At 42.1% G+C, this 24,665-nt stretch overlaps 1 pseudogene across 1 annotated transcript; it reads left to right on the top strand.

Moving 5' to 3' along the window:
- Positions 1-432: 432 nt before the first annotated feature.
- On the top strand, positions 433-24,665 carry LOC311001806 (annotated as a pseudogene). Its single transcript has 3 exons — positions 433-547; positions 1,102-1,787; positions 24,565-24,665. The product of its transcript is annotated as an uncharacterized misc_RNA (transcript).

The raw sequence follows: 24,665 nt of genomic DNA, 5'->3' as shown, positions 1-24,665 counted from the left end.
CAGACCAAGAGACACACCTACACAACACTAGGGCTGTCAATCTCCCCCCCAAATCAGGTTCGAATTTCTAACCCCTCTCATGTTAAATATTCAAATAGGCCTAATATTAGAATTTTTCGGGGCACACTTTCCTGATCCACCACTAATATATGTCAGATATAAATACATGAAAGGAGGCTCCCACATGCTTGAGCCTAAACTGCTGAATAATAACACATGTCCTGTTATTTTCAGCCTTCTATGAATATATTTCAGCCTACAAGTCAGGGTCCTAAAATGTGTTTCTCTTAATAAACATTATACACATCTCGGGGTTTGCAGGTATCACACACATCACACGCACACACATGCACAGACACACCTGTTGCTGTGTTATCTCTCCCTCCTCTGCCTCCGGGCTGGGCTGCCTGGCTGTTTGGGCTCCCTGTCTGCATGGACTCCTATGGGCTTAGATTTGAGTTCTCAACGGGCCAGAGCGGCTCAACCAACCCGACTGGACGCGCCAGTTCGAGGTGGGTTCAGCCCAAGAATGTAGAAATGAGACACGGTCAGGTCGGGGCCGTCAGGTTGTGCCTCGCGCTTCTTCTTCTTCTTTTTTTCCCCACGGTGTCGTTGCCGAGATGGTTTTGTGTGTCACCGGAGCTCTGGAGGGGAGACTGGCTGGGCGCTGTGCAGCCCAGTAGGACGCTCGTGGGTGAGAGGGGCAGGGAGACTGGGCTTGAGCGCAGCAGAATTCAGACGTATCAGGGCCACGTTCCAGAGTGCAGCCGCTCAGGTTGCAGCGGCGACACGATTCACCTAATTAATCGTTTTTTAGAACCATTATTTAATCAGCACCATTTAAGATACTCCGGCACGGGGGGCGGGCGCTCTGACAGGGGGGGCTGCAGCCCCGGCAGCACCCCCCTTCCCGCGCTACTGCTTCTTTACAACTACAGCACTGTTTTTATAGTGTTTCAACAACACACTTTCAGAGTTTAAAATTTGGCACTATTCTCCCACAGTATAATTTTGTTATCCAGTTTTGAAACCTTGTAAATGGAGATCTGAAAACTGGTGTGAATATATTTAAGGGAACATGGTCTGATGACCATTCACCAGGAGGTCCTGCAAGAATTCCGGTCGAGAAGAAGGTGGTGATGCTGCTTTGGTATCTCGCCACCCAAAACTCATTCCGCGAGATCTCAGACAAATTTAACGTCAGTCAAGGGGCAGCACATAATGTGATCGTTGAGATGCTTGACCGTACCTGCGCTATTGCTGAACGATACGTTGTCTGGCCAAATGACTGCCAAAAGATTACCCAAGCAGCTTTGTTTCGAAGGTCGTGTGGAATTGACGGCATAGTTGGTGCAATAGATGGATGCCATTTCAAAATTCAGCCAATTCGGCCACCTGTTAGAGATTATTTAAACAGGAAGGCATACTACTCTGTGCTGCTGCAGGGAATTGTTGACGACCTGGGAAGGTTCACTGATATTTTTGCTGGGCCTCCTGGAAGAGTACATGATGCACGGATGCTTAGGCTATCCCCTTTCTTTGACACTCATGTACAGAAGTTGGGAGACTACAAACTACTCGGGGATGGGGCATACAGTATGTTGGCAACAGCTTCCCATTCATTGTCACTCCAAAACGAGACAATGGAGCCTTGGGTAAAGATGACTTGCACAGAAATGCAATGATCTGCAGAGGGAGGGTAGTAGTGGAACAAGCGTTTGGTCGCTTAAAGTGTAAATGGAGGCAGCTCCGTGAACTACAAAACTCTAGATATTCAACCAGATATTGTGAGGAGTGCCATTTTCTTTCCTGTCAGCTGAGTTTCTTTCAGTTTCAGTTGGACCTGCTATGTGTGTGAATTCAGCACTGGCCAGTGCAGGTCCAAAGTCACAACACCAAGTATTTTTGCCCGAGAAAACGGTCTTAAACAAGGTCATTGGTCTTCAGTCTTTTGACCCCATCAAACTAGACTCTGTGGGAAATGAAAACTAAGAGGGAAATGTCCCAGTTTTACTAAGATCAGTTATTATTCTATTATTTCCCAGACTATTATACTGTAATACATATTAAGGGGCAATTAAGGGGTTAGAAAAATTAAAAAGTAATGATTGTTTTATATGAATGGCAAGAATGGATGTTCATTAAAAACTTTTTGCAGTGAAAGTTAAAAAAAAAAAAATCCCAAAAATTGCAGCATCATCACATGTCAGTGTCTAATGTACAGTTTCTCAAATCACCGTGTGTATTGTTTTGCAAAAAGAGTGAAGCTGACATGCTTATAGTGGTGAAAATCTGGGCCGATGTTTTGCTCCATGAGTGTAAGGCTTCGATAATTGTGTAATACTTTTGATTTTAGTGTTTTTGCAATAAAGGAAATGTTAGTAAGGCCGGTACTGGTGCACTACCAGCGGTTGCCTCTCTTCCTAGGGGAGTTGGTGGTGTGTGAGGTGTGTTGATTGTAACGTGAGGGGTGCAGGGGTGAGTATAGTTAGTAATTGGTATATTAGAATTACATAAAACAAATCAGCTCTATCAAAAATTTATTTTCAACATTATCACAACAGCTTATAAAAACTCTGTTTTAAATAGGGCCAAATAGAAAAATAAAATGTACTTTTTTTTTTTACAAGAAATATGCATCCCTGGTGTCTGTACAGAAAGAACATGAGACAGACTGGTTGTCCTAAAAACTGTTTCAGAGAGCAAGATGTGTTGAATCAATGGCTAGTACAATGGAATTAGATTACATTTTACATTAAAACACTAAATTAAAATAAAGGTACGACCCTGAGGATATGAACAAATGAGCATCAAGTTACCTAAACACAAACATGCTAAGGACTTTTCACAAGAAGGGCCATTATATCCAGTGTCAGATGTTGCAATGCATGCTTCAAGGCCAGGGATGCGTAGGCACTGGTAACAAGTCGATGATTTTGGGAACTCTGTCTCCACACACAACCTCAACCCTCAGCTCGTCAGGGAGAACCTCTCATCCAGTCCAGAACTTCAGTAGGTCCTTGCGAGACTGTGCTGTACCTACAAGTACATAGAAAAATGTGTAATTATTTTGTTGCAATATTAAAATACATACCATAATATAGTAGATCATCTTTAGCATGTGTTTGCACGTGCAATCAAGTTTGCACATGTTTTAATACACGCAATCCTTTAGTAGATCCGGCTCTAATGTCCTTTTCTTTATCATTTTAACTGTCACAGAATGAGCAGTCTTGAAGAAGAAAACCAAAATGCTGTTTGGAACATTGATTATTAATTTTATTTACACAGTCAGAAAATGCAGCTATATTTTGAAAATGAAAAAGGATTAAATTAGCTTAACATTTCTTTCTTTCTTTCTTCCTTGTCTTCTTTTTATCATGTGAGAATAATTCCCAAACATTATCAGTTTCATATATTGTATACAGTTTTCAAGATAGTGATGTTTTATTAATGTGTCACCCATTAATGTTCTTATATAATGTTTTGTAGTAGGTAAAATTGTAATTTTAGTTTTACCTGTCTACGTGTTTACCTGAGAAATATGTAGTGTTTTACTACATATGAATACATTTTTTGAAGACATAGGGGACACCACACTCAGCAATCCACTCGGCAAGGTCGTGCTGCAGACTAACAAGTTAACTTGCTAGTCGATAAACAAAGTGGATTTTAAGTCGCCTCTACAATCAGTCAAACTTTATTTATAAATCGCTTTTCATACAAAATGTAGCCTTAAAGCAGAAGTGAGTGATATATTTGTGTTAATATAAGTCTTAAATAGTTATATCTTCCGACAGCAATCACTTCTATAGAGTGTTTGGACTGAAACACGGGTCTCTCAGTCCCTCTGCTCTGCTCTGAGCCAAGGAGAAAACATTTATCGTATCCTACAGTTTTTATCCAATGAGGAGAGAGAACGGCATGCAGGGCTGTGTGTGCAGCCAAGGAACGCCGTGAATGTGGTGACGTAGGGACGAGGACTGTTATGGTGCGTTCAAGGAAACTCGTATTTTTCCGACCGTTAAGTGGTACCAGTTCGATCTGGTACAAGTTCACCGGTCGGAAGTTACGAGTGGCCGTTATAGTGACTTTCACCGGTAAAACAGGTCGGAAAAACACGAGTGGGTTGCCTGAAACGCTACAAAGTCGTAAGTTGTGACTTGAAGCTGTAATTTACGATTTCAAAAGCCTGCCTGGAACGCAGCATTAGCGAAAACGACCGGACCACTCACTTCTGCTTTAAGTGCTTTACATGTTTGAAAACATGTTTTTCCCCACAACGACTTTGACGTTCATGGATTTAAAACTGAATCACTAACCGGTTTTGTTGAGAGCGACTCGAGGCTGCAGGAGAACATCCAGCAGGTTCCTCTGCTGCTCGATCTCCTGTCTGAAGCCCGAAGCCTCCGCCTTGAACCCGGCTACGACTCTGTCCACGGCCGCTAAGATTTCCTGGGAGACGGCGGTGAGTCTCTCGGTAACAAATCTTCTCAGATCCTCGACCTCAGACATTTTCCTCAAACTCTCAGTTTGTCCCGCCTAATGGCTCCGTTGTTTCCCCCAGAGCGATAGATATAACAGAGTGGCGACACTCTTTGATGTCGCCGCCAGCGCGGTCACGTGGTTCATAGCTCCCAATAGTTCCAAACGAGGCTGCCGCTGTCATGTTCTGCTATGGGACAGACAGCACTGAGCTTGCTTTTGGACGGTAAATATTAAAAAATAAACCGTACAAAGGTATATTTACAACTGTTACTGAATTACTGTATGTACATCAATGTCAGTTTTCAAACAAAAGGCAAAATCTTCTTGCTTCAAGGTTTTATTTGTCACTCTAAAGTGAAGATTAGCCTGCCCTACAGTAAAAATGGCATAAGAAGAGGAGTAAAGCAATATATTAAAGCAGAAGTAAGTGGTCCGGTCGTTTTCGCTAATGCTGCGTTCCAGGCAGGCTTTTGAAATCGTAAATTACAGCTTCAAGTCACAACTTACGACTTTGTAGCGTTTCAGGCAACCCACTCGTGTTTTTCCGACCTGTTTTACCGGTGAAAGTCACTATAACGGCCACTCGTAACTTCCGACCGGTGAACTCGTACCAGATCGAACTGGTACCACTTCACGGTCGGAAAAATACGAGTTTCCTTGAACGCACCATAACAGTCCTCGTCCCTACGTCACCACATTCACGGCGTCCCTTGGCTGCACACACAGCCCTGCATGCCGTTCTCTCTCCTCATTGGATAAAAACTGTAGGATACGATAAATGTTTTCTCTTCGGCTCAGAGCAGAGCAGAGGGACTGAGAGACCCGTGTTTCGGTCCAAACACTCTATGTAAGTGATTGCTGTCGGAAGATATAACTATTTAAGACTTATATTAACACAAATATATCACTTACTTCTGCTTTAAGCGGGAATACATTTAAAGCAGAAGTGAGTGATATATTTGTGTTAATATAAGTCTTAAATAGTTATATCTTCCGACAGCAATCACTTACATAGAGTGTTTGGACCGAAACACGGGTCTCTCAGTCCCTCTGCTCTGCTCTGAGCCGAAGAGAAAACATTTATCGTATCCTACAGTTTTTATCCAATGAGGAGAGAGAACGGCATGCAGGGCTGTGTGTGCAGCCAAGGAACGCCGTGAATGTGGTGACGTAGCGACGAGGACTGTTATGGTGCGTTCAAGGAAACTCGTATTTTTCCGACCGTGAAGTGGTACCAGTTCGATCTGGTACGAGTTCACCGGTCGGAAGTTACGAGTGGCCGTTATAGTGACTTTCACCGGTAAAACAGGTCGGAAAAACACGAGTGGGTTGCCTGGAACGCTACAAAGTCGTAAGTTGTGACTTGAAGCTGTAATTTACGATTTCAAAAGCCTGCCTGGAACGCAGCATTAGCGAAAACGACCGGACCACTCACTTCTGCTTTAAGCATCAAAGATGTTCAATCAAACCCACACAGTTTGAAACAACGTTCAAAACACACACAGCCAGTATCACAACTAAACATAAAGCCCGTTAGCTTAATGCTAACGTATAATGCAAAACCTCATAGACGGGCTAACAGAAATTAGCATCGACATTTCGCGGCAACCAAGCCATAGCAGTAAAGCTGCCAAAACCTGGCTTTAGCGCTGTCAACACGTCACAGTTTTAATATTTTTTTCATGCAAGAAAGTCACCGTTTAATCCGGAGTCTGTGGTCAGTTCATAACGTTTGTTAGGAACTTGCACCGATGTTTGTTCTGGGAGAAGTGCAGAGTCTGTGTGAGCCCCGACCGGGGGACCAGGGCAGCGGCTGTCACAGCAGCAGCAGCCGCTCTACTGAGCTGATCTGCCGGCGGGGCCGACCGTCCTCCTCCCGTCGGAGGAAACGAGCCAAGTAACGTATCCGCATGCTTTTAGAGGTTTACTGCTGGCTGGTTAAATTATTTTAAAGAGATTAAAGGGACAACGAGGAGTTTTGGAAAAGCGAAGCGTTTTCACACTACATTTATGAGCCTCCGCGCGCACCGTAAAATTATTTTGACCGGCGCAAGACGGACTCATGTTTTCATTCATCAAGAATTAAAGTCAGAGGTTCAAAGAGGTTACCATCGTAGTTCCCACCATAAACGGCGATTCAGCTGCGTTATTCTCATGACTCGTTGCGAAACCGAAAGTAAAAAACGCTGGTCGGCTCGACCAGCATCTCCGCCACCACTAATAATAACAAAATAACGATAGAGACAGAACGATATATTTATCGAAAATGGGCCCATTAACAAGTGTGGGTAGCGGAGATTCATCCACATTAACGTGAGACTTTTTTATAACCGAATAGAAACTCCTCGTTGTCCCTTTAATGTTGGTCTCATTGATGAAATTTAAAGGGGACATATTATGCTTATTTCTGCTTCTTGACAAGGTACCTTGATGTCTAAAAGTAATGTTAGTAACATGCTTTGGTCAGAAAAGCCAAAAGATTGAGCACAGCTGGGTTCTCTACACACCAGTTTCACAGCCCTGCTCTAAACGGTCGGTTTAGAACCTTCGCTCTGGTAGCTGAGGTTACCATGGGAGCGAGGGCTTGAATGTTCACATCACCCGGCTTGTGATGTAATAAGCCGAGTGAAATTAAAAACGGCTTGTTAAGAGACATAATTTCTTACGATGGCAGTTTACAAAATATTGACGTAGTTGTCAAGACTGATGTTTAACTCATTGGCTGCCAGCCATTTTCAGAGCAGAGAGCCCCATACTGCCAGCCATTTTAGAGCATTTTGAACGATCTTATAAGACCCACAGAATATTGTGTTCTGTGACTATATAAACACCGAAACTACCAAGAGAAAAGTAGACTCTCTTTGTTCAATAGGAAAAAAAAAGTTTGTTTCTACCTTTTTCCGTTCTTTTGTAAACAGCAGTAGAACATAGGCTGGTTTCGCCAAAAACAGCAGTTTTTGACCAAAACACTGAGAAAACGAGCTTTTTGTGGAAAGAAACATGTCAAGCAGAACAGTGACTTTGACGTTGATATTTTTTGCTTTAGTGACACCTCACACATCTGAACAGTGTTTTCCTTCTATAAAACAACAAAAACAACACTGAGAAAGGACTTTTGATGGCAAAATAATAATTTATTTACAAATATCAGTAAAAATGCATTAACTTTTTTGTACGTTTGTAGCTGTCACATGACCTCTGCCCCATGGTCGACCACTGCTCGATCCACCACCTGTAAATTATAGAAATATATAGAATTACCATAAAAATACATCTCTTAGATGTAGTCAAGTGTGATGTGGAGTTTTTTTTTTTTTTTTAACCTTTCCGATCAAAGCGATCCGCCCTTCTCTAAGCAGTAAAAGTTAGCTCGCTAGCAAGTTAGTTTATTTTATTATTTTTACCATTGATGTATTATATTATTACCTTCATGTCTTTCTGGAGCGTGGGGACGCTGCTGCTCCTGGTTGATCCGGACGGAATCGCTCGGGTCACGTCCACCGAGCCGTCAGTTGAGCTGGGCTCTGGTCTGTGGTGACACCGTCAGCTGCTGACTCTCTCACCGGCCGCTCGGCCCGGCTTGATCGCCGGTGTCCAGCGTCGGTGTCGGTCGTCGGTGTCTTTTTCAATGATCTCCGTCATTTTCTCACGATCGCGACCCTCTTCCTCTCCGAACTACCGCGACACATACGGTACATAATGTGCCGACGTGCGGAACACATAGGCTCCGTGCATAAGTTTCTTTAGCATATCTCTTGTCATCTCGCTTCTTCTTCTCATACCGTAATACATGCTGATCTCTCATCCAAAGAGGGCACTGCTGCCCCCTACAGGCCGCTACACATCTTTACACTAGTTTACAAGCCTGATATTGATGGACAAGCTCCGCCAGACCGTCCTCCAGCCCTTCCCGTTGAAAAACGCAATTGACGTCTATCGACGTCAATGGCAGTGAACGGTTGTAATTAGATTGACGTCTATAGACGTCAATGGCAGCCAATGAGTTAAGGGGTGAGGAGGCACTCCGGATACGCAAATACACATACTAAAGCAATGAAAAAGTGAGTTTTGCATAATATGTCCCCTTTAACAACTGTGGCAGTGGCATAGTTTGTTTGAATGAAAAGTGAGCAGGGCTGCTTCTGGGCTACGGACTGAAATCACCACAGTTACATAAATAAATAAATTTCAATGAACCGATCAGTCTAATAATTTTTATTTTGTTAAGTCAACATGGTTACTGTACTTGGGAAAGATTATTACCACTTTATAACTTAAAATTGGTCGGTATTTCATCAACGTAGCTCAGTAGTTTCTTGCTGTGCAGCCATAGAAACAGACGTGGTCCAGCGCCGCGGGAGGAATGTTTGGAACTATTGAGGGCTCCATTACCCGGAAGTCGGCCCGCCATTTTTTACAACGGAGTCCTATGCAAGGGGGTGGATCGGACTGCACGCAGGCGTAGTTCACAGTCGGCCATATGAGGACGGGCAATTTGCTCTGACTCTGGCTGCAGTTACAGTGCAGTATAGGTGATCCAGTCATCTGCACTAAAAAAAACGATTCATAACTCTGTGAAAAATAAATCAGTATTACTTTAACTATTTGCATAATGTCACTATGTTACTTTTACAAAAAAAATACATTATTAAAATTATCCGTGATTCTAAATATGCTGCATCATAACTGCATAAACGTTCATAAAAATCAAACCGTTTTGAAATCGGACAAAAACTGAGCAAGTTATGGTCATTATAGCAGAACATGCACCATAGGCTTAATGCTCTGAGGGAGAGAGTTGCCCGTCCCAAGATGGCCGCCGTACTGGCTACGCCGTGTCATTGGGAAACAGCTGCGGGTGAGTCATCTAGTTCTTATATCTATGGTCCTATGCGTCGCCACTCTGTTATATCTGTCAGTGCCCGATCCGTACCCGGAACACGGTCCGTTCCAGGGCGCTTCTGCGCATGCGCAAGCACATGCGCACTTCCCCCTTCTTTTAGTTTACGGCAGACACCGCGGATATGCATGAAAACAGAGACGTTCTATGAGGAAAAACACAAGCACGTCGCAACGAATTCCCCTCTGTTCTATTTCTGATTAAATTAAATGTAATGTAGACCGATCAGTTAATTGTAAAACATTTATTTATTGATGTAAATGTGGTGATTTCTGCACATACAGACAGCAGCAAGTCAGCACTGCTCCTCTGACCAGCTCCTCCTGAAGCTTCACTTTTCATTTACACAAACTAATCAATGAGACCATAAATTAATCTGCTCGCTTTCTCCACCGGCATGACGACGTCTGGGTGACCGGTCGATCACCTCAGCCGGCCGGCTGCTGCCTCTGAGATGAGCCGAGCAGCGAGCTAACGTTAGCTCCCGGTGGCTACTCCCAGCTCTGCACTTCTCCCAAAACTGGAGCAAACTTCCAAACAGACGTCAGTTGGATAAACTGACCACAGATTAGGACTCTAAAATGTGACTTTCTCGCATGAAAAAATATTTAAAATTAATAAAGTGACGTTTTAACAACGCTACGGCGGCCTTTTAGCTGCTCTACTGCTAGGCTATCAGTTAGCATAGCTTTGAAGCTAATGCCGTAAAACGGCGCATGCGCAGAAGCGCTGGAACGGATCGTGTTCCGGGTACGGATCGGGCACTGACAATAGCTGTGTCCCAATTCAGGGGCTGCATCCTTCGGAGGGTGCATTTGAAGGCCGATTACGTCACAGCGCTGCGCGAAGGCTGTCCCAATTTGTCCAAATTCGAAGGGTCCTCTAGCCTAGAAATCTAGACGCACCCTAGCGGCAGCAAAAATATTTGCTCCGTAGGTGGGTCTAGAAACGAGCCATAGGAACTTTTTGAGTCTCGAACACCGATTGTGTTCACCAATCACAGCGCTCTATCTGTTTAGAGAGTCGTTGGGCGGGCTTAACGTGATGACGACGTACATTTTAATTGGCTTGTCAGGCTAACGTCATCCTGCTCTTTGTTCTGATTGGTCGTAGCGCTAGCTAGCGCTACCCTATTGCGTGCAGAGGCAGTTTGAAAGACAGCCTTCATCCCGCCCCCTGGATTGAGCCGAGGTCTACCGGTCGTTTCCAGACTATACATTTTAGTGATATAGTCTGGCTTGTCAGGCTAAGGGTCCTCCAAATGCAGCCTCCAAATGCGTCCTCCTTTCCCCTGCATTCGGAGGATGCATCGCTACTATCCTTCGCGGCCTCCCGTATCCCAAGATGCTTTGCTGCACCGTTGTTCTTATTAGCAACCTAGCCGTTAGCTATCGAACGTAGCAGCTCTGTGCTGTAGCCACGGTAACCGGCTCTGCGGCCGGCTCGGAGGCGTGGTCGCCCGCTGAGCTGAGCTCTGCTCTGGCTGCACAGGTGAGGAGCGGAGGTGTGTGTGACAACTTTTAATAAGAAAGCTATGAAAACACATTACTTGTGCTCTTTATTCTCTATTCACTTAATAGCCTGAAGCCTCCCCCCCCCCCCTGGCTGCTGTTCAATGGTTTGTTTATTAGTATATTAATGATAACTGCCCTTGTATTGATTCTACTTCTTGAAAAAAAAAAAAAAAAGGAGGAGGAGGAGGAGGAGGAGCGGTAGAGCCGTTACAAGCGGCACTTTTAAATGTTTAACGTTCGGCCGTTGTTTACGTTCGGATCAGGAAATGCTCTGAAGGCTAGACCGTCCCATTTACCGACCGTTGATGCGGCCGACGGAGGAGTCTCCGAAGCCGTTGCCTCCGGAGACCGCGTAGGCTGGGTCCTCCGAAGGCTGCAGCCCCTGAATTGAGACACAGCTAATATCTATCGCTCTGGTTTCCCCTAACAGCGACTCCCTTCCGGTTTGGGTACGTGCACAAATATCATCCGATTAGAAACCGCAAGTTGTCTTCTTCTTTTGATTTTGATTGGCGGCTGGCATTGTCGCCACCTACCGAGTGGAGTGTGGTACAATCATTTAGCAGGAAACAAAACAAACAACCAAAACACCCTGAAAAACAAACAATCTTCTCCATTAACCCTGTTTCCCTCAAATACTTACTAATATTTTCTGACCTTATTGCAGCAGGTTTCCTAATGTAAAGCTAATTTTCTCCCTTTGCAGGACTGCTTTCAACTCTCTCCTCTCCTTCTCATACTCCTACACTCCATCAGAACATGCTGCACTGTCTCATGTTGGCTGCAAGTTTCCTCCTTCTTCTGATTTTGATTGGCAGCTGGAATCCAACTTAGCAATATATATATATATATATATATATATGTATATGCCAGGTTCCTTTTGTCAATAGTTCTATAAGTGATTGTCGCTGCCTGTGGATGTCGCCAAAGTTCTTCTCAGGATAAATAGTCAGGATTAAAAAGTCTTAAACACAACACGTCCCAGTTAAGTCAATAAGGATAATTTTTGTCTTCCTATTTAAGTTAAAATTATGACAATAATTCTTTCAACTCAACTCAGTTTGAAGATCTTTCACAGGTGATCATCACATATACTTGTATCACAACTGTTTCACACAAACTCTGATATCACTGGAGAATATAATGGATGTTATTAAACTCAGTGATGATTCTTTTTCTTTTTTTTAGACTTGGAGCTTTTACTTTTATTTGGTAAACAGACAATAGTGGAGGATTCAAAAGCAAAGGGACAAATATATTAAAATGTAATTTTTCTTTTTTGTCCTCAACCAGTTTTTAACATTAACCCAAAACTTCAGAGAAAAAGATAATCTAGTTTAAAATAAATGACCTCTGAATGTATTCAGAAACAAACGAAGGATGTTTACACCAATATACAATTATACCAGAAAGAGATTTTACAGAATTCGTTACACATTTAAATCCAAACAATAAAAATTCAACACATGCTGTTCTTTTTTTTTATTATGTTGTAGTAAGCCGTCACATTTAAACTTAACCAACAACTCTGCAGCCTCACTTTCTGCTTCCATCAACACATGGGTTTCCATGTACTACAGACATGTAACATGTATTTGTAGCATTGATTTCATGAACAAGCTGTTTCATACAACAGTTTCAAGATAATACAAACTTTAACGAAAATATTTTACATGTGGAATTCATTTCACTCTATTGTGATGAGCCGTTCAGTTGAATCAACAACTCTGCAGCCTCACATATGTACACGGGAACAAGTAGGCCTATTTGAGGTAGTAATTTCATGAACAAGCCGTTGTATAGAAACAATTTCATAACTCATACAAACTTTAAATATTTTACATGTGGAATTCATTTTCACTATTTTGTGATGAGCCGTTACAGTTCAATACCTGCAGCCTCACACACTGCTGCTGACTTCAGTAACATTCCTGAGTTTACATACACTCATATGTTTCCTCTTGCCAAAAATATCAGAGAATTTCTGGCTACAAAAATTGCAACTGTATGGTTTCTCTCCTGTATGGATTTGTATGTGTCTTAAGATATTTCTTTGAAACAAATCTTTTCCCACAGAGATAACAAACAAATGGTTTTGCTTCTTAATGGGATTTCATGTGTCTTCTGAGATTCTCTGCTGTTCACAACTACAAAAAATAAAGGTTTAACTTCAGTGTGGACTCCCTTATGCTTCTCAAGATCGTCACATCGGGAAAAAAAATCCCACAATCATTACAACCCAATATTTTCTTTCTTTTATGGGATTTCATGTGCAACACAAAATTCTCCAGCAGTTTTCCCACAAAAACTGCAACCAAATGGCTTCACTTCTTTGTGGAAGAAACAATGCATCTTCTGGGCAAATCTTTGTCCACAAATAACACAAATGTTTTCTCCTATGTGTGGAATCTTATATGGTCTTTAGGAGTGGTTTTATGTCTATTTCTTTTTTACCAAAGGTAGCACAGTCAGTGGCTGTATGAAGTCTGACGTGGTCTATAAGACCCCGTTTATATGAAAATATTTTCCCACATGTAGCACAGTCAAATGGTTTCTCCCCTGTATGGAGTCTTATGTGGTCTTTAAGACTATCTTTATACCGAAATTTTTTACCACAGGTAGGACAGTCAAATAGTTTCTCCTCTGTATGTATTCTCATGTGGACTTTTAGATTCCCTTCATATAGAAATGTTCTGCCACAGGTAGCACAGTAGAATAGTTTCTCCTCTGTATGAAGTCTCATATGTTCTCTAAGGCCCCTTTCATACGTAAATTTTCTACCACAGGTATCACAGTCAAATGGTTTCTCCTCTGTATGGATTCTCATATGGACTTTTAGATTCCCTTTAAATGTAAATTTTCTACCACAGGTAGCACAGTCAAATGGTTTCTCTCCTGGATGGATTCTCATGTGTGCCTTCAAAACTGTGTTTGAGGTAAATGTTTTCCCACACTCTGAGCAGCTGACAGACTTCTTACCACTGTTACATTCTTCATCATTTAGAGGAGAAGCTTCACTGTTCAAACCGGACTCAGATGCTCTGGTTTCTCCCCAGTCATCATCACTGTCATCATCAGTCTCAGAGGACGACTTTGAAGAGGATGACTCTGAACAAGACGACTCAGAAGACGACTCTGAAGAAGACGACTCTGAATCCCCATCATCTGTATCTGGTTGAAAATCTTCAGGTTGATCTGAGTTCCTGGCTGGTTCAGATCCTCCACAGTCGTCTCCATCAGCCTCTATCTTTACCTCTATCTGTTCAGCTGAGCTGCTGGATGGAGGCTCTGCCTCAGTTTGTCTTTGATGAAGTTGTAGGGACTGAGGTTTCTCCTCCTCATCCTCACTCTTCACATGAACAGAAGTGAGGGGGAACTCTGGAGTGGTCAGTAGTTCTTCCTTTTCTTCTTTAATATGTCGACTCTCTGGGTTCTCCTGATCCAGACTAGTGGTCAACTCAGGAGGATCCTCTGCTTTTATCATCAACAGGTGATGATCACCTGCAGAAACAATGAAACACACATCATGAACAACATTGTCTTCATACTGTCACTCATAACTGGTGTCTGTATTAGTGCTGCACGATTTATTTGAATCGCAATGTCACGCTGTGCGTTAACGTAATTGCCCAAAGTCTGGGATTTGCGATTCAATGTAAATATATGTGCATGCCCGTCAGCCTGAAAATATTTATTTCTCCATAACAACCGACTAACTCTTCATTATCCTGCTTATTACACGTCTTATGAGTAAAATAATTAATGCGTGACATAATGTTGATCAAAATACGACTTTCATGGATTTAGAAAATGCATCGGTTAGCACAGTGGGTCTCAAACTTTTTACACCAAGTACCACCCCAGAAAATACTTGCCTCTCCAAGTACCACCAAGTCGGGTGGGGGCAGTGGTGTGTATCCCAATGGTGCGTTCCAGGCAACCCATAACTCGTGTTTTTCCGACCTGTTCCTATGGTTACCCGTTAGAACGTACAGTCAAACTCAAACTTCCCACCTGTGAACTCGTACTAGATCGATCTACTTCCAGTTCCCAGTTAGTAACTCGTAACTTGCCTGGAACACTACAAACTCGAAAGTGGTGACTTGAAGTCGTGACTTACGGGTTCAAAAGCCTTCCTGGAATGCACCATAACATTAGAAAGCTGTCTTAAAGATCATATTCTGAAATTACTCATATTTCACCCAAGAACCTGCTCTTTCATCTTATACAAGTTACCTAATTTACACTTAAATGGTATTGATATTAGTCAAAATGTAGGCTTGGTCCAAAATATTATTCTGATCTAAAAAAAAATGTTTTTGGGCTGTAAAACCTACACACTTACTGACACAGCCATGCAAATTCCCATGCAATGTCAGGGACGGAGTGGGTATACATGATATTGAGCACATGTTGGTGAAAGTGATGCTGTTACAACCATCCCCAGTCTTTCCTAATAATAATAGCCTAATTAAGAATTAAGAATTAAGAATTATAATAATAGCCTAATTAAGAATTAAGAATTAAGAATTATAATGGCGGTATACAATGATACGTTGTTTCATTTTTCAGCTCATACACGTTTGTTTTCACTCGGGTCCAAAAGCCACACCACTGACAGAGCGTCATGTTTCCATGACGACTTCGGAAAAGATTAGCAGTATGTCATGTTTATATGACCCCCGATCGTAAAATTAAAATCTGAGAAGTAACACTAAACTTTAACATCAGAGACACACGTAGGCTACGCAGTACACAAGTACGCAGGTTATTTGAAGCGCTGCTCATTTCATTTCATTTTCAGTGTGAAAAAAAATGCACGTTTATTGAGAGTGAGGAGTCACGTGCCGATGGTCGGCCATGATGGAAGGAGACGCTATCGGTTGCCAGGGGCAACGTCATCAGAACAGCACAGAGACGGACTAAATTCTAGCTCTTTTTTGCGCCAACAGATCAACAAATTACTAGAAAGAATAAGGAGAAAGTAAATCACTGAAGCAGTTTTTAACACAGCAGTGGTTTCCGGTATTGTAAAACAGTAAATTACGGAGTAGACGATTTTGTTTTGCCCATAGACTAGTAAGGTTTTTGCCACCGGAATCCTTCCATCATGGCGGAGAAGGGGGGAGGGGCTCTGACACGGATGTATAGAGTGCCGAAGCGGAAGCAGGAAGTAACGGTCCCATGGGTCCTCAATTCGAAAAACAGGGTCTCTGCAGGTTTCACCAGCTCAAATTTAAGACTTTTTAAGACCTTTTTAAGACCATTATGGATGAAATTTAAGACCTATCATGACAAATAAAAAACGTACAAAAGAAATGCGGAGTCACAAAACTAGAAATTGATTGCAATATATAAGTTGCGTGTTAGGCTTGTTTGTAGTTGAAAAAAATACATTCAATAAAGCACAATGAAGTGTCGCAGGAGCATCTAAAGTAAACTATTTGGGGGCACAAAAAGAAATTGGGGAGTGAAATTAAAAATGTTTATGTAACACATTATTTATTTAATTCACTGGCAACCAGCAGGCAGATGGCTTTAAGCCTTGAATAATGTTAAGGGTCACACGTGACCCCTTTTTACATTGGAGAACAGTAAAAACACCAACACTTCCCCTTTGGCCTGAAATGTGATGACTTCTAAATGTGACCCAGAATAGACAAACATGGAAATATTTCAACTTCTTTGATCAACAGACACGAGCCACAACCTGTTCTGTATTATGACCAGCACAATATTTGACACATGAAGTAAATAAATTGGCTTTTGGTCAGCCCTATATATTATGGTATTAAATAATGCTTGAATAAATGTGAACTACCGTAAATTCCGGACTATTAAGCGCACCAGCTAAATTTTAAAAGTAAATAGATTTTGTACATATATAGGCCGCACCTGAATATAAGCCGCAGGTTTTTCATGTTGTAACATGAGACACAGAAAGACAGTACACGGAAGATGTGTGGAACTATACAAGTCCGCTCGCTTTTCCGCTGTTTTGGTTACGCTCCTAGCCATGTGCATTTGTTGACAACGAAGCCGGCGAAAAATCAATAAATGGAGCGGTGGATAACGTTACATAACATACGCGTGTGTGTTTGTGTAGTACCGTCATGAACAAAAGATTATGGGTTACGGAGCGCGTTTGTGTTGCGGTGCAGCAGAGACGAGAGCTGGGACACCAGCGACCAGGTTTTCAGCCGTGAGACGCCAGGTGAAGACAGAGAGCCTCCGTTCTCACTCGTAACAAGTCATGTAGCGCAAAACCATCACAATTACTCCGGATCCACCAACACGGCATCAACACAGCACCAACAGACAGTAACATGACTGGTTAGAAAATAAAACACTGCACCAAAACGCAAAATTAGTGTCTTCTTCGGCGCATAATCCTTCCCCACATGTCTGTCTCACTAGCGCTTCCTGCTAGAGCGCCTCCCGGAGGCCGTTAGCCAGTAAAAATCTATAAATTAGCCGTATCGTTGTACAGGCCGCAGGGTTCAAAGCATGAGAAAAAAGTAGCGGCGTATAGTCCGGAAATTACGGTACATCTTTTTATTTAAAAATGCTCGCCCATGCTCGCCCATGGTGGGCAAAAGAAAATTTAAGACCTGTCTAAAATTATTTAAGACTTGAACACAATAATTCAACAAATTTAAGACATTTTAAGGCCTAAAATTTAGATTTTCAAATTTTAGACTTTTTTAGACTTTTTAAGACCCCGCGGATACCCTGAAAAAAGGCTCCATTCAAATGAACGAGACTGCAAGATTTATTTCGTGATCCGTTTGCATTGCGCCATGAGAAAAAAATATGTCCTCTACCTGTTTAAAACATCACGTTTCATCCCGAGAAATCAGCAGTTTGTTGTAAAACTATTGTAAAATAAAATTCGGAAGAATCCGTAACCAGAAAGACTACAAGTCGCGTAGGTGACGTCACACACCAAATGCCGCCCTTTCCCGTGTCAGTTGGTGACGTATTTTTTGTGGGACGCAGATCTGTAGTCCGTAGAGCGTCGTCACACAAAATACATTCTTCTGTTGCCGTTTTACGATAAACTGCTGATTTATCGGCATGAAACGTGATGTTTTAAACAGGTAGAGGACATATTTTTTTGTCATGGCACAATTCAAACGGATCACGAAATAAATCTTGCAGTCTCGTTCATTTCTATGGAGCCTTTTTTCGAATTGAGGACCCATGGGGCCGTTACTTCCTGCTTCCGCTTCGGCACTCTATTAGGGCTCTGAGCTGTGACGACAACTCCTCACTCTCTATAGACCACTTCGGCGTCGACGTCACAGTGACGTACTGGTGGCAGAAAAATACCGGAAGTAAGCAACAAATACACGTCCTGACCATAGGTCCTGACATACAGCTCAACTTTAAAAAGCAGCGCAGCTGCTTGGCTGCAGCACGACCCTAATCTGTGATGATGAGCCCACATTAGAGGGTGAATTTTATTTAATTTTCGTAATCGCGGTGCAGAACAGTGAGTTTGGAGCTGACGAAAGGAGAGAAAAAAGAGAGTCGTGCCGCGGCGAGACCGATGAAATGCTGATTAGAGAGGGAGCGATCAGCGGTGACCGCCGCGCTGACGGACCCGGTGGAAATTGGGGTGATACAACCTGTTTTCTGTTGACAAAACATTAAAATAATCAGAGAAGGCCTCTGTATGATCCATCTTCCTCTGATTTGATCGCTCTTGATGCCGGCTTTCCACTGTTGACACCAGATCAGCTGTCACGTTCTGCCACCAGTGAAGCCCCGCCTACAACATACGTCATCAATGTTTATAAACATAGAAATGGTCTATAGATAGATATCACGTGACGTCACACAGCGTTCGCAGCCGGTCACAGCGCCATCTTGGGTACCGACTTCCAAAGGCAGTCTATGGGCTGTGACCTAATCCATCCATGGCTGTGACATCAAATCTCACAAAAATAGTGGATAAACCTTTTTTTATTACATGGCTCTATTGAATGTCGTATTCCGATAAGTTATTGATATTTCTGATATTTATTTACATCTTGATTTTGCATTTAACAGTCTGTTATTCCTGTTTAACAGATCGTTGCTAAGTAAAATACACTAGGTAGGGACGCCGCTCTGATCAGCGCAGCACAGAAAAGAGAAACTATGTAGGATATTTACTTTGTTTCATTTTTACCGTCATTAAACAGCTTGGGAGACATGTACGCCAAGTCAGGCTGCCCCACTCTACTGAGTGTGAGCGGCACGTACGTTCACGTTGCTTTCGTGAATTGTAAACACAGACGCCCCCTCGGTTTTAGCGTCCAGCAGTTTAGCGGCTAATTCAACAGCAGTGATGGATAACTGTACCGGAGAGGCTCCACAACTTCATGAGCTTCATTTGAGGAATAAACGGCAGCTTTTACCTGACGGGAGACCGACGCCTGAGCTACGGTAGCTAACAGCAGCTTTTACCTACGTTTCCTCTCTCCCTCCCTTTCTTATACACGCACACACACGGCCCAGGTTGTCTGTCATATCTGTTGTAAACCTTGTAATAACAGCTTGTTGAGTACAGTTAAAACTATTGTTGCTTCGGTTTGAGTGTGGATTAATTGTTAACGGTTTGTGATAAGTAACTGTGTAGATGGTGGATTGTGATGAGAAGGTGTTGCACATTTTAAGACTTATCTGTGCAAACCATTGTGCAAAACCTGTTTGTTGTGACTTTTTGCGTGATAAGATGATTTGCCGAATTCTTCTTCCATTCCTGCAGCCTTTTGTCTCAATGTTAACGATGGCAAAATGTCCAGATATTTTATTACTTTATGAAAATAAATGTCTGTGAGTTAAAAAGAAGTGGGCTACGCATTTCTGATTTGATTTGGCTTTTCGTGTATTTGGTTAAACACATAGGCCTATAAGTAACAGGTTGAGAGAGAGAGAGAGAGAGAGAGAGACGTGGAGAGAGACGAGGAGAGAGAGAGAGAGAGATCAGCTGGGTGAGCTAGATTAACTTTTAACGGGAGAGAGAGCGGCGCACCGCGCTGTCAAAGCTCGTCTCAGCAGAAATGGTGTGTGCTTTCAAGGCAAGGCCATCAAAATGAGAAATATCCATATCCAAACTACATCAGGCAGCAGTCATTTCTGGTCAGAGAGGATGTGGCTGCACTGAGCTGAATAGAGGTTAACTCAGTGTTCGGTACCCAGCATGGCGGCGGCCCGGTGGAACGCACCGTGACGTCACCTACTGATAAGCATCTTTGACAGCGAACTTTGACGGGAGCTACTTGCCCGGTTGAAGAGCGTTAGCTGGGCTGCAGGCTGCCTGCCTGGCTCAATACTGGAGCCACCTCAATAAAAGTATTGTCCATCACTCACCTACAGAAAAACATATGAAAACAGGGCCCATGTTGAAAAAACCTAAGTTTCCGTTTAAGTGTGTGATGAAGACACGATTCAACATTTGAACCTATTAATCTGTAGATTTTTTTTCTGACTCCAAAATAAGGGTCTGTTTCCTAATAAGTCGCCTCTACAATCAGTCAAACTTGATATAAATCGCTTTTCATACAGAATGTAGCCTTAAGTGCTTTACATGTTTGAAAACATGTTTTTCCCCACAACGACTTTGACGTTCATGGATTTAAAACTGAATCACTAACCGGTTTTGTTGAGAGCGACCCGAGGCTGCAGGAGAACATCCAGCAGGTTCCTCTGCTGCTCGATCTCCTGTCTGAAGCCCGAAGCCTCCGCCTCGTAGCCGGCTACGACTCTGTCCACGGCCGCTAAGATTTCCTGGAAGACGGCGGTGAGTCTCTCGGTTATGAATCCTCTCAGATCCTCGACCTCAGACATTTTCCTCAAACTCTCGGTTGTTCCCGCCTAATGGCTCCGTTGTTTCCCCTAACAGCGACTCACTTCCGGTTTGGGTACGTGCACAAATATCATCCGATTAGAAACCGCAAGTTGTCTTCTTCTTTTGATTTTGATTGGCGGCTGGCATTGCCGCCACCTACCGAGTGGAGTGTGGTACAATCATTTAGCAGGAAACAAAACAAACAACCAAAACACCCCGAAAAACAAACAATCTTCTCCATTAACCCTGTTTCCCTCAAATATTTCCTTACATGTTTACTAATATTTTCTGACCTTATTGCAGCAGGTTTCCTAATGTAAAGCTAATTTTCTCCCTTTGCAGGACTGCTTTCAACTCTCTCCTCTCCTTCTCATACTCCTACACTCCATCAGAACATGCTGCACTGTCTCATGTTGGCTGCAAGTTTCCTCCTTCTTCTGATTTTTGATTGGCAGCTGGAATCCAACTTATATATATATATATATATATATATATATATATATATATATATATATATATGCCAGTTTTTCCTTTTGTCAATAGTTCTATAAGTGATTGTCGCTGCCTGTGGATGTCGCCAAAGTTCTTCTCAGGATAAATAGTCAGGATTAAAAAGTCTTAAACACAACATGTCCCAATTAAGTCAATAAAGATAATTATCGTCTTCCTATTTAAGTTAAAATTATGACAATAATTCTTTCAACTCAACTCAGTTTGAAGATCTTTCACAGGTGATCATCACATATACTTGTATCACAACTGTTTCACACAAACTCTGATATCACTGGAGACTATAATGGATGTTATTAAACTCAGTGATGATTCTTTTTCTTTTTTTTAGACTTGGAGCTTTTACTTTTATTTGGTAAACAGACAATAGTGGAAGATTCAAAAGCAAAGGGACAAATATATTAAAATGTAATTTTTTTTGTCATCAACCAGTTTTTAACATTAACCCAAAACTTCAGAGAAAAAGATATTCTAGTTTAAAATAAATGACCTCTGAATGTATTCAGAAACAAACGAAGGATGTTTACACCAATATACAATTATACCAGAAAGAGATTTTACATAATTCGTTACACAATTAAATCCAAACCATAAAAATTCAACACATGCTGTTCTTTGCTATTCTTTTTTATTATGTTGTAGTAACACAACACAAAACCGCCACATTTAAGCTTAACCAACAACTCTGCAGCCTCACTTTCTGCTTCCATCAACACATGGGTTTCCATGTACTACAGACATGTAACATGTATTTGTAGCATTGATTTCATGAACAAGCTGTTTCATACAAACAATTTCAAGATAATACAAACTTTAAAGGGATAGTTCAACATTTTTGAAAATTGGCCCCTCGCCATGATCCCCCTAGTAATAGCAGTAGGTTCGTTACCTTTAATTGTTGGTCCAAGCTGCTTTTAGATCGGGGGAGAAGAATACCGAGCGGCGCAGCTACACTACGGAGGCTAATGGAATTTCTTGGTTTTGCTCATCAAACTCAGCAAATACACAACCAAAAAACTCAAAAACGCTGTGGTGGACAAGTTGTGACCTGCACATTCACCACGCTATGAGATAATAGCGGAAAGTTGCGAGATGGAGTTGTTTTAGAGGCAAAGTCGGACTTTACACTCTAGACGGCTGCTCGGCGGAGTGATTTCAAAAGCGCCTGTTTACTGCAGATACGTCCGTATACTACGGCACTGGCTGAGGTGCGCACACTGTGTCCCTCCGACCAGTGGTTCACTGAAGAAAGTAGTTCCGAGTATTTGCTTCACTTCTCTTAACTTTCCGCTATTATCTCATAGCGTGGTGAATGTGCAGGTCACAACTTGTCCACCACAGCGTTTTTGAGTTTTTTGGTTGTGTATTTGCTGAGTTTGATGAGCAAAACCAAGAAATTCCATTAGCCTCCGTAGTGTAGCTGCGCCGCTCGGTATTCTTCTCCCCCGATCTAAAAGCAGCTTGGACCAACAATTAAAGGTAACGAACCTACTGCTATTACTAGGGGGATCATGGCGATGGGCCAATTTTCAAAAATGTTGAACTATCCCTTTAAACCAACACTAAGTAACTTTTCAACCTTCCTAAAATATTTTCATAACTTTTGTGATGATACATCGACTTACAACAAGTTGAATGATACCTCTGTCATGGCCTGAGGGGGTCTGTAGCTCTTTCTCTGGCACTAAGCAGCTTTGAGGAGCATGGTAGGAACCCTGCTCTCACTTTACTTTCACTTTCACTTTTGCGAGTCACAACAAGGAGGGAACAGGCAAAACGGCACTTTAGCAATGGATTATGTTTGTGTTTTCACTTTGAAATGATCCACTGGAAACAGAAACTTAGTTTTGATGTCTTCTGTTAATTTTAATGCAGGATATTTACAGGGCTTCACGCTAGTGTTCATGGGAAATGGAGTCTTCCTTCAGGCAAAACACTACCGCTTTGGTCCACAGGCGCCGCCAAACTCAACCAAAACTGAAAGTTCTTTAGTACTGCTTTAACAAAAATATTTTACATGTGGAATTCATTTTCACTATTTTGTGATGAGCCGTTACAGTTCATTACCTGCAGCCTCACACACTGCTGCTGCCTTCAGTAACATTCCTGAGTTTACATACACTCCTCTTGCCAAAAATATCAGAGAATTTCTGGCTACATAGATTGCAACTGTATGGTTTCTCTCCTGTATGGATTTCTTTGAAACAAATATTTTCCCACATAACAGAGATAACAAACAAATGGTTTCACTTCTTAATGGGATTTCATGTGTCTTCTGAGATTCTCTGCTGTTCACAACTACAAAAAAAAGGTTTAACTTCAGTGTGGACTCCCTTATGCTTCTCAAGATCGTCACATTGGAGAAAAAATTCCCACAATCATTACAACACAATATTTTCTTTCATTTATGGGATTTCATGTGCAACACAAAATTCTCCAGCAGTTTTCCCACAAAAACTGCAACCAAATGGCTTCACTTTTTTGTGGAAGAAACAATGCATCTTCTGGGCAAATCTTTGTCCACAAATAACACAAATGTTTTCTCCTATGTGTGGAATCTTATATGGTCTTTAGGAGTGGTTTTGTGTCTATTTCTTTTCTACCAAAGGTAGCACAGTCAGTGCCAATGGCTGTATGAAGTCTGACGTGGTATATAAGACCCCGTTTATATGAAAATCTTTTCCCACATGTAGCACAGTCAAATGGTTTCTCCCCTGTATGGAGTCTTATGTGGTCTTTAAGACTACCTTTACGCCTAAATTTTTCACCACAGGTAGCACAGTCAAATAGTTTCTCCTCTGTATGTATTCTCATGTGGGCTTTTAGATTCCCTTCATATATAAATTTTCTGCCACAGGTAGCACAGTAGAATAGTTTCTCCTCTGTATGGAGTCTCATATGTTCTCTAAGGCCCCTTTCATACGTAAATTTTCTACCACAGGTAGCACAGTCAAATGGTTTCTCCTCTGTATGGATTTTCATATGGACTTTTAGATTCCCTTTAAATGTAAATTTCTTACCACAGGTAGCACAGTCAAATAGTTTCTCCCCTGTATGGATTCTTATATGTTCTTTAAGACTCCCTTTGTGTCTAAATTTTTTACCACAGGTAGCACAGTCAAATGGTTTCTCTCCTGGATGGATTCTCATGTGTGCCTTCAAAACTGTGTTTGAGGTAAATGTTTTCCCACACTCTGAGCAGCTGACAGACTTCTTACCACTGTTACATTCTTCATCATTTAGAGGAGAAGCTTCACTGTTCAAACCGGACTCAGATGCTCTGGTTTCTCCCCCGTCATCATCACTGTCATCAGTCTCAGAGGACGACTTTGAAGAGGATGACTCTGAACAAGACGACTCTGAAGAGGACGACTCAGAAGACGACTCTGAATCCCCATCATCTGTATCTGGTTGA

Source organism: Trachurus trachurus, assembly GCF_905171665.1.
Source record: "Trachurus trachurus genome assembly, chromosome: 3".
NCBI lineage: Eukaryota > Metazoa > Chordata > Actinopteri > Carangiformes > Carangidae > Trachurus > Trachurus trachurus.
Note: the sequence above shows the minus strand (reverse complement) of the source record. Positions and strands in the feature narration are given on the sequence as shown.